General features: G+C 40.9%; 1 protein-coding gene across 3 annotated transcripts in view; it reads right to left on the minus strand.

Annotated features, from left to right (window-relative positions):
* The window catches only part of HRH2 (histamine receptor H2), a 166,085-nt gene extending 154,894 nt beyond the window's left edge, over positions 1–11,191 (minus strand). For 2 of the 3 annotated variants that reach the window (XM_040344476.1, XM_040344477.1), the window contains exon 1: positions 10,964–11,191. The gene's annotated coding sequence lies outside the window, so the exon portion shown is untranslated. The remainder of the gene's footprint in view (positions 1–10,963) is intronic. The other variant, XM_040344474.1, reaches the window with a different exon arrangement.
* Between the last annotated feature and the right edge of the window lie 204 nt (positions 11,192–11,395).

The raw sequence follows: 11,395 nt of genomic DNA on the forward strand, positions 1-11,395 counted from the left end.
CTTTTGAAATGAAGTGACTTTTGACTGGTCCTACTGAATTTATCAGGACTGGGTGACAATCTAGATGTCTATGGATGACTTTAAACTTCAGCATAAACCCCTTGTTAAAAGTTCTGATAAGCCTCTCTCTAGTTTGAGTAGTATTGCCAGTCGGCTGTTGTTCCACTTAGTTAACAGTAGTTATGGGGGCGTTTCCTGAGTGCACAGTCATGCACGCTCAGAGATATGAATGTGCATGTTTGTACAGTGGTATGTGGCCAAGTTTGGCAATGAGTTACAGCGAAATGTATGCCATCTGATACCTATTGGTATCTTAGGTAATAACACTGTATAAATCAGTAATGAACACCATATAGTACATTAAAGTCCACTTTTGTTACAGAGTATTAAAAGCAAATAGACCTGTTCCCACTTCAAATTCCTGAAGAGGCAAAAAATAATCATCCATAGGTGTACAAACAGCACATTTTAATAATGTAAACAATGCATTTAATTTCTAGTTTCAAAAGTTCCCTGCATTCTTGACAGTTTAAGTGATTCTACAACAGTAGACATACCCAACAGGCTATGTATCAGTGGTACACAACCAGTGGGGTAGATTTACTAAAACTGGAGCACTCAGAATCTGGCACAGCAGTTCATGATATCATCTTCTAACCTCAGCTTGTTCAATTAAGTTTTGACAAAAAAAAATGGATGCTGATTGGATTCTATTTAGAGTTGCACCAGATTTTCCACTCTCCAGCTTTAATAAATAACCCCCCATGGGCTAAGTCTCCACATGCAATTTGTTAGGTCTCTCTATATAATATTCACTGTGACATTTAATTTTGTGACATGCAACTGTTGGGTTACTAGACCAATTGTGAAATCGAAATCATGGAGGGTCAGATTAATGTCAAATGAAAAAAAAAAAAATACTGGTGTTACTGGTATGTTTACTTTGAATGGGAAATTGCAATGTGCAAGGGAATTTTAATGCAGTTTTATGAATATGTTAAAGCTCTGCTGACTTCTTTAATCCAATTTTGCGAGCAAACAAGCAAACCAAAAAAAATCCTTGTACTTCATTACATTGTTAGCTTATTTGTCTATAATAAATCAACCTCAATACATATGCCCTTGCCATTATATTGACTAAGGATTTTGTAACCATATGTAAAATGTTTTTTTCATGAGTTAAAGTGATATTAAAGGGGTTGTAAAGATTTGTTTTTTATTTTCTAAATAGGTTCCTTTAAGCTTTAAGCTAGAGCAGGGATGGACTGGCCATCGGGACTACCGGAGATTCCCGGTGGGCCGATGGCTCAGTGGGCCGGTCGTAGGTCCGCGGCGATCTACCCACCTATCGCCGACAGCTGGCGCTTGACGGGTAGATCGAGATTTAGCCACTTAGCCAGCATGCAGAGTAGCGCAGGCAGGAAGCGTGTGGAATGAGTTCAGTGTCTCATCATATGTCTCGCTGCGGCTGCTCCCCGCCCCCCGGCAGCCCCTCCTCTCTTTTCGTCCATCCCCATTTGCTTGTGACATCATCTGGGAGAAACGAGAAGAGAGGAGGGGCCGCCGGGGGACAGGGAGCAGCCGCAGCGAGACATATGAATGAGACACTGAACTTATTACACACGCTTCCTGCCTGCGCTACTCTGCATGCTGGCTGGTAAACAATGTGCCCTGATGTGCGCCCTGTGCTTGTGTGCTGATGTGCCCTGATGTACTATGTGCCCTGATGTGCCCTATGTCCTGATATGCCCTGTGCCCTATGTCCTATATCCTGGTGTGCTATGTGCCCTGATGTGCTCTGTGCCCTGTGTCCTGTGCCCCGTGCTGTGTGCCCCATGCCCTGATGTGCTATGTGCCCCATGCCCTGATGTGCTATGTGCCCCATGCCCTAATGTGCTATGTGCCTTATACATGTGCGCTGATGTGCTGTGCCCTGTACCCTGATGTGCTGTGCCCTGATGTGCTGAGCTCTGTACCATGCCCTGATGTGCACTGTACCCTAATGTGTTGTGCCCTGGGCCGGTCAGGATGAAGTCCAGGGCCACATTTTTGTCCCAGTCCAGCCATGCTGAGGAGGAACAGGAAGTGAGAAATTCAGACAAAGAAAACAAAGAAAAAAACATTTAGAATGGAAATCGAAGGAAAAGGTTAGTGAACCAACAATACACTAGCTTAAAGGAACCTATTTAGAAAATAAAAAACAAACCTTTACAACCCCTTTAAAGTCTTGTATTTTTCTCTAAAATAAAACAAATAAGTTTTTGTTACTTGCTCTAAGGATTTTGCACAGTGCAACCCCTTACCTCCTCCTCTGGAGTCTGTGTCCACTTCTCCTCTCCTGCTTGTGCCCCCAAGACAATTAATGTGATATGGGGGCACATGTGCAGGCGTGCTCCCAAGCCAGGCTATGTGTGTCTATAGACACACACAGTGCACCTCAATAACACCCCATACTCCCTCCTCATAGGATTTGACTGACAGCAGCAGAAGCCAATGACAGCAGAAAGAGACACCAGTGCTGCTGTAGACAGGTATAGCGCTGGATTGAGAGAGGTGACAGGTAAGTGTTTGGGGGGGGGGGGGTGTTAACAGCTAGTGCAATTTTTTCAATTTAATGCAGGGAATGCATTAAGGTAAAAAATTAAAATCCTTTTGACTGTAGAACCATTTTGTACTCTTTCCACCTGATTATCAGTGATATACAATCTTCAACTTATTTACTGCCAACAAGCCAAGAACTCAAGACCAACTACTTAAAATTCCCTGTCCTGACTCAAACTATGTATTAGGGAAGGCATTGCTCAAGATATCCAAAAGCTCTCTAGCTCTTTGTCTTCAATGGAGTAAGTGTATTGGACAAGATTAAGTAAGTATTAAGGCTTTTAAATTCCTTTACTCTTCAATGGAATTAATGAGCTAAGGGCTGGAATTCACTGAGCAGCTCCCCAATGTGAGTTTATAGAAAGATATTAACTCTTCCCTAAAGAAATTAACTAAGGGTTGGAAATCACTGGGCAGCTCCCCAACGTGAGTTTATAGAAATAGATGAACTATTTTCTATTTTTTTTATAAAATGTATATATAAATGTATATCTCCTTCTACAGCCTATTGTCCTGTACATGGCCCACCAATTTGCTTGCTGTAAAAAATAAATGTAATCCTCCAAAAGATCTCCAATGTATGTCATATGTTGTCAACACAACTGGTATCATAAAAATGAACTTATTGTTAATGCATTCCAAGTCTTAGTTTCCATTCTGCTAAATGAGATGTTAATGCATGTTTGACTAACTTCAATATATTTTCCTATTATTTTCTTACACAGAGGAAAATTACCTGTTTCCATTAGGGAACAATAGTATTTAAATGCTTAAAGCTGTATTAAACCCAAAAGCAAACATTTGTTATCTTGCAGCTTACCAATTCTTACACATGAAGCTTGAATTTGTTTTTCTTTTTTAGGCTTTCTTTCTTACATTTTCATATGCTGACCTGGTCAGTAAAGTCTGTTTTTAAAAAGAGCAAGCTCTCTTCCACATCTATCAGTTTACAGAAATGAGACAAACCATTTAACATGGTCAATGATCAGCAAAAAATTGATGCAGCCACCACATCCAATAATTGGTAAGCTGCATTATGTTACATTTTTGGTTTTGGGTTTCATACTACTTTAATATAGACATTTTCATTCTCACACATTCCCCCAGTCTAAGACCAAGAATTGAGCGATCACCTGAATGCTCAGAGCAGAGAACAGTGGTCCTCAATCACTGATCTCTACTCCACCAGCACTCACTAGAGAACCAAACAGGAGAGAGGGGACAGACTGAACTGGCTTCAGCTCTCCAAGCCAACTGTCAATCAGTCAGCTGGGTGGATCCCGACAATATGGTTGGGACCCTTTCAGAGCCTGAAGCGGCTGATAGCGAGAAATAGCCCATCATAAGCTGACTATGGGTCACAGGAGAAAAAAGTAGGTGCACTCCTGTAACCCACGACAGACACTTTTCTTTTAACATATTAAATTAGATGTAAACTAGGGATGAGCTCAAGGTTCAGTCTGAGCACACATTTGGCTGTTTAGGGATTTGTCCAAATGAGTTGCTCATTTAGCAGAAGCCGAACATCATATTTTGTAGCAGTATTTCTACTGCTACTATATACTTATGACAAGTCCTTCCTGAGAATTGCTGCTAACAAAGCTGCCAATGCCTGCACCCACCGCATTTTTAGCAACCAGCGAAAAGGGGGCACTCTTTACGTCAAGAGATTTCACCTCCAAATACGGAAAGGTTTCTTCACAGTAAGAGCTGCCAAATTGTGGAATAGACTCCCTCCAGAGGTGGTTCTGGCCAGCTCAGTAGATTGCTTTAAGAAAGGCCTGAATTTTTTCCTGAATGTACATAATATAACTGAGTACTGACATTTATAGGTAAAGTTGATCCGGGGAAAATCCAGCCAGGGTGGCTTTGGCCAATAATGGCTCAGGGGGTTTACTACACGCCCCAGGTTGGCCTTGTGTACTGTGTTGCAGTGGTTAAGAGAGAACAGAGAGAGACAGAGAGAGTGTCATTTTTTGCAGGTAGATAGAGCAGGCAGGCTTATCAGTTAAAGTTACAGTGTGTAGAGGATATATATGCATCCCAGGTGTTGTATATATATTTATACACTGTATAGTTTAGCTAGATCAGCTCTTCCTAATTTACTGGCAGGCAGGTGATTGTGCTAGCTGCAGTATTCTCATGTGGTGTATTGCCTGTGTCCTCTGCAGTGTGCACCATAAAGCTATGTGGTGTGTGTACTGCCTTTGTCCTCTAGTTTGCACCTAAAGCTACTTGCTGTGTACTGCCCGTGTCCTCTACAGTTTGCACCTAAAGCTATGTGGTGTGTACTGCCCGTGTCCTCTGCAGTTTGTACCTAAAGCTACGTAGTGTGTGTACTGCCTTTGTCCTCTGCAGTTTGCACCTAAAGCTACGTAGTGTGTGTACTGCCGTGTCCTCTGCAGATTACACCTAAAGCTACTTGGTGTGTACTGCCCATGTCCTCTGCAGATTGCACCTAAAGCTACGTAGTGTGTACTGCCTGTGTCCTCTGCAGTGTGCACCTAAAGCTACGTGGTGTGTGTACTGTCTGTGTCTGTGCTATTTTCTCAAGGATTTTCATCCATATTGCAGGGACCAGACATTACATTAAAGCCGCAAGCATTTTTTAAATTACTTTTTTCTTATAGTAATCTCATTTTGTGCAGGGACAGTTCTAAACACATGCCACTTCACAGGCATACTATAGACACCCAGCAGGTACAATATTTAAAGGAATTTTTTTTATTTTTTTTATTTAAGCATCATTAAAATTACTGCTCCAGAAAAAAACAACCGTTTTTAAAACTCTTTTTCCATTGATACATGTTCCCTGGGGCAAGACCCGGGTTCTCAAAGACGTTTTACGACAATAACTTATATATTAGGCTTTAAAATGTTTTGAATTCGAACGTTCGAGTCTCATAGACGTCAATGGGGTTCTAAATGTTCGCGCGAATGGTCGGTCCGTTCGAAGGTTCTGGTGCGAACCGAACGGGGGGGGGGGGTGTTCGGCTCATCCCTACTGACTAACTATGTAACTATCACCTGAGAGATCTCGCCCCTTTGTTTACTTTTAGTGGCAGGGCCCCAGGTGATATCATTCCTATAGATTCAGTGACAGGATTGGACACGTCTGATGGTATTTCTTTCTTTCAGTGGGTGTCTGAAATCCTTTATTGGGATTAAAGTGGATCTGCTTCGCTGGATAAAGTGCTTGATTATGGATGTATATCACAGGACTTTTTTCAGTTCTTTTTAAATAAAGGACTTGTCAAAAACTGTGTATCTTTATTTACTGTTCATTTTTGTGTATATGTGAATGAGTAGGGGTACTCTGTACCCCTACTCTTTAACATACACTGAGCTGGTATTTGGGGACCTCCATATTAATAACGTGGGGGTAAGGTACTTTGCCAGGGGTCCCACTGACAAGATATCCTCCACGTTGGGGGTATTTAGCATGGTATGGTTCAGGAGGAGAATGCTCATCCCCTTTTACTAGCCTCTCAGGCTGCTTGTTTGAATAAGGTTGTGGTATAGATTTTGGGGATGTCTTTAGGCTTTTTATCTTGTGTTTTTTTTGTGTATTGTTCCCTCTTAAAAATTGTTCCCTCTTGTTCCCTCTTAAAATTTATACCAGGCCCAAAGTGTATGAAATTGGGGGGGACCCCCACACCTATTTTGCATTGGGTCCTCCTGACATCCATACAAGATTCTCATTAAGGATAAAGGTCTGGTATAGATGAAGGAAATTCACAGTTGCTTTGTTTACAAACAAAATAAGTACTCGGGGGCTGTCATTTGTCAAAGAAAATGTTTTCTTGCGGTAGGTAATATACATTGGAAAAATCTTCCACTTCGCAGGCAGATTCAGGGCATTCCTCAGGAATGTTATTTAAAAGAACTTTGCATTTTAAATGTTTCACTTAAAACACTAAAAAAACTGCTTCTCCTCGACAAACTGATTTTTTTTCCTTTGGTACATTTTTCCCAGGGAAGTGCCATTTGTTTGACAATCCCTTGCCTATTATCCTAGAATTTGGTCACTACTGTTTTTTAACATTCAGATCCCATTGACTCCAGTGGGGTTCAGATTTGGCACCTGACACTTAGTCGTATTCTGAGAACCCAGTTTAAATAAAACCCAGGCTCATCCCTAATATAAACTAAAACAAAATGAAATTCAGTTAAAGCACATTGAAACACTGCACATTATACGCTTGCCTTTTTTTACTAAAATATTTGTACTCTTTTTTTGCAGCTTACTGTAGCACTGCTACTTTTCCTGGTCTGATGCTACAACTGCCCCCTGCTGCCTCAACTTATAATTGCTCAGTTCTCGGTCTTCAGTAAGCAGAGAGCCTGTGACTGTCAGTCACCACTCTGTGCTCTGCCCCTCCAGTGTTCACTGGAGCGCTGGGCTGTGTAGGGGACGGGAGCAGCTGGCTCAGGCCCTCAGTGGTGTGCTGAGAGTCCATAGCTGCCGGTCAGGAATCTGGATGGATCCCAACATTAACTAACCTAATTTTCAGACTTGGTGTTTACAAGTTAAATCATTTTTTTTTGCTAGAAAATTACTTAGAACCCCCAAACATTGTATACATTTTTTTAAGACACCCTAGAGAATAAAATAGTGGTTGTTGCAATACTTTATGTCACACCGTATTTGCACTTCCAAGCTAATTTTTTTGGGAAAAAATATACTTTTTTGAATAAAAAAATAAGACAACAATAAAGTTAGCCCATTTTATTTTTAATATTGTGAAAGATAATTTTACGCCGAGTAAATTTATACCCAACATGTCACGCTTCAAAATTGTGCCTGCTTGTGGAATGGTGACAAACTTTGACCCTTAAAATTCTCCATAGGCGACGTTTACAAATTTATACAGGTTACCAGTTTTGAGTTACAGAGGAGGTCTAGTGCTATAAGTATTGTTCTCGCTCTAACGATTGCGGCATAACCTCACATATGTGGTTTGAACACCGTTTTCATATGTGGGCGCTATGCATGTGTTTGCTTTGCACACAAGTTTGGCAGGAAGGGGCGCTTTAAATTTATTAATATGTTTTCTTATTTATTTTACTTTTTATTTTTTATTTTTACACTGTCCTATATAAAAAAAATGGGTCACTTTTATTCCTATTACAAGGAAGGTTAACATCCCTTGTAATAGGAAAAAAGCATGACAGGACCTCTTAAATCTGAGATCTCTGGTCAAAAACACCTCAGATCTCGCATTTACACTTAAATGCAATAAAAAATAAAAATATATTTATTTTTTTCAAAAAGACCATTGGGCGGAAGTGACATTTGACGTTGCCTCAGCCATCCAATGTTATGGAGCCGAGCGGGGGCCATCTTTCCCTCACTCTGCATTCAGCCTCACAAGGGAAAGGACGCAATCATCTACGCCGCTACTGACGGCTCTGGTAAGCGGTGGAGACAATAGGAGCACATCGGGAGGGAGGGCCCTCTGCCGTCCCCGGCCATAAAAGTTATCTCACAGTGAAACCTGCCCCGGAGACCACTTTTATCGAAAGAGGACCATGCACCATTAAAAAGGATAATGGGGTTATGGCAGCTATCTGCTGCCAAACCAACAGTATTCCACTTCAAACAGCCGACGTACAACGACAGCGGGCAGACTGCAAGTGGTTAAAGTCAGCTGACAGTGGACTTTAGACCACTATCAGCTGAATGCGGATCACAGGAGTTCAAAACTAAGTGCACTCCTGTGACTCACTGGAGAAGTAGGGAAAAAATTGATGGCTGCACCCTATTTCCCTGGACTGGATTCTTAATGGCAACAATGGTGGATCATGCCTGCGAAATGCTTGTTGACAGAGCTGTTAGTGATCTCACTGCATTGCATTGAGTAACAGGCACAGCACGGGTATACCGTCCCTTCAGAGCACATGCGCTGGTGATGTCACTGACTGCATTCACTTTAAATATCTCCAAAACTGTTCAAGTTTAGGAGATATTCACTGTACCTACAGGTAAGCCTTATTATAGGCTTACCTGTAGGTACAAGTTAAAAAGACTTTACTACCACTTTAAAGCCTATACGAGCTATTAGCGATTGGGTTTACAATTACTTTCAAGAGACCCACTGTAGAGCATATTTATGAAAGCATAACAATGCCAGGGGTTTATTACTGAACACTATTCATGTATAAATACTTCACTGATTGCCAGAAAACTCAGCAAAATAATACTTTTTATTGTTCCATTAGAGGTAGATTCTCTGACCCAGTACTGCACCTGACAGGCACTCCGCAAAAAAGGCTAATGTCACATTTGACAATGTTCACGGTAACCATAATGATTTGCTTGTTTGCTTTACTAAACTGCTAATGTCACAATCCATTAAACAGAATAGAACAAATACCACACAGTTTTCTATGTTTCATTCTAATGGACAGGATACCCTGTGTTACAATAAGTGCTGCTGTTTAAAAACTAATCTCGCACAAATTTAAATGAAATAATAGTCTCCTGTAAAAGTGACAAAGTAAAAAAAGTCTAATCTGTAGATGTATGTTATAAAATTTGTTGCCATTTTTACTTTTTTCCGTAGATATTAACAGGTGTTCAGTTTTAACAGCACTATTAATTAGAATATTACATTTTTTTCCCCATTTTAAGTGTTTTCCTGCAGGCAAGTATGGGTTGTAATAAAAGCCAACTTCTTTAATGTTTAAAACTCATAATGAAACTTGTTCAATTTAAAATGAGAGCTAACGTTAAGTAAAGCTGACTATTAAATAACTCCTTGAGGCTCGGTTCACACATGTCAGGCTGCGTTTTGCTGTCTGGAGTCCAGTGCAGTTCTGTTGACCGGTTCAGGTGCGATTCAGGTGCAAATTTTTGCCTAAACTTGCACCTGAACCAGACTCAAAAACGCACAGGGCCCTTTTCAAAACCACATCGCGGCTGGACCGGACGTGTATGAACCGGCTCCATTAAAGAGGAAGTAAACCCTCTTTTTTTTTTAGAAACACCCTGCAAGGCAAAGGCATAATGAGCTAGTATGCATAGCATATATCATTATGAAGTACTAACCTGAGATTGAAGCCCCCGCAGCGGTGTTCGGTCACCTCCTCAGTCAGCGCCATCTCTCCACAAGTCACTTCCGCATATCGCGGCTCCGGCGCTGTGACTGGGCGGAGCCGCGATGACGTCACTCCCACGGGTGTCGCCACTAACAGCATGATCGCCATTAGTGACAGCACACTCAGTGCGCCTGCGCGCCGTTGTCTATGGCGCATGCGCCGTAGACATTGGTGCCTTTCTTTTGCAAATATCTCCTAAATATCTCCTAAACCATGGAACTTTAGGAGATATTTGTTGCACCTACGGATAAGCCTTAATCTAGGCTTACCTGTAGGTTAAAGTGGTCTGTAAGGGTTTATAACCACTTTAAGAGCCAGTCACATTCACATGTTATGCAAATTGAATGCAATTAAAAACGCACCCAATTCGCATATATGTAAACTTAACCTTAGGGCCCATTCAAACTTTGTCATACTGGTGCGTTGTTGCAGGTGGCTTTACGTGTGTTGTGTAGAGGCAGCCTATTCAAATAAATCATCCATAAAAACGGACATGTATTTTTGGCAACACATCACACCACATTGCACAGTAGTGCATTACCATGAATTTCGGTGCCCTTCAACAAAGGTGCAATCGATCTGAATTGCTTCAGTGCAATGGGGTGCCATTCAAATATATAATGTGCGTTAACATGCGTTGCACTTACAGACACACTACCATGACACACTGCACTAAAAATATGCAAACAGGCCATCTACAACATAGATATTTACAACAAAAAAAATGATATAGACTTTTTCGGTGAATAAACTAGAACAGGTCCATTAATGATAAAATCCCAAATAAAAAAAATTAAAAAGAAAGAAAGAAAAAGATCTTACAAAAAAGGTATGTACTATTCAGCAAAAAATAAATAAAATACTTGCAGGTGCCACAAAATATTTGTGGCCAATTACATTGCACAGCAACAAAAAATTTGGGACAACGTGTGGCAGAGCCATCAATGCCCACAGAAAGATTTTTTTGTGAAAAGCGGGATCGTTCTTCTCATGCGCCTGGATGCATTCGATTTTCCAAAAAACATATATTATATAAAGATGTTGCAAATCCATCCTAAAACAATTTGTAAACCAAGTGTACCAAAATGTAAGCATGCCACAACCAAGCCAAAAAAAGTAAGCACCAGCAGCTGTTCCCATATCTGATTGCATACGGGTAACACAATAAGCGTTTTCTAAATAGAGCAAATGTGACATTTAATGAATCAACGAATAAACTGCTCATTCAACGTAATAAATTTCCTCAAAGTTGTGTTCTTACCTTGCCTGTAAAGTGCAAAGAGGAAAACTGGACTTGCAGGGTCCTATAGAAAACACTCCTGTTATTAAATTTACCCGGTATCGTTTCCCCAAAATTGTCTTGAAGAAGGTAGCACATCCAAGCTATAGTCACTTTTCACAGAAGGAGCAATCTGCTCCAGCACTCCTTGCTGCAGCTCCTGCTCTTACACAGACATACAAGCGCTGCTCTGAATATAGAGTGACTCACACAGGCAGAAAAGAGAGGTGGGAGGGATTTTTTATGCTCTGTAATCTCACAGACAAACTCTATTATATGGCAAAAGGCAACCCGCCACACTAGTCTATAGCAGCAGTGTCTGTCAATGCGGTCAACTATCAGCTCTCCTTTTAATATATAGTACGATCAAGCTTATATTAAGTATATATCTTAAATCATATGTTAAGCCCAATT

The sequence above is a fragment of the Rana temporaria genome, chromosome 3, assembly GCF_905171775.1.
Source record: "Rana temporaria chromosome 3, aRanTem1.1, whole genome shotgun sequence".
NCBI lineage: Eukaryota > Metazoa > Chordata > Amphibia > Anura > Ranidae > Rana > Rana temporaria.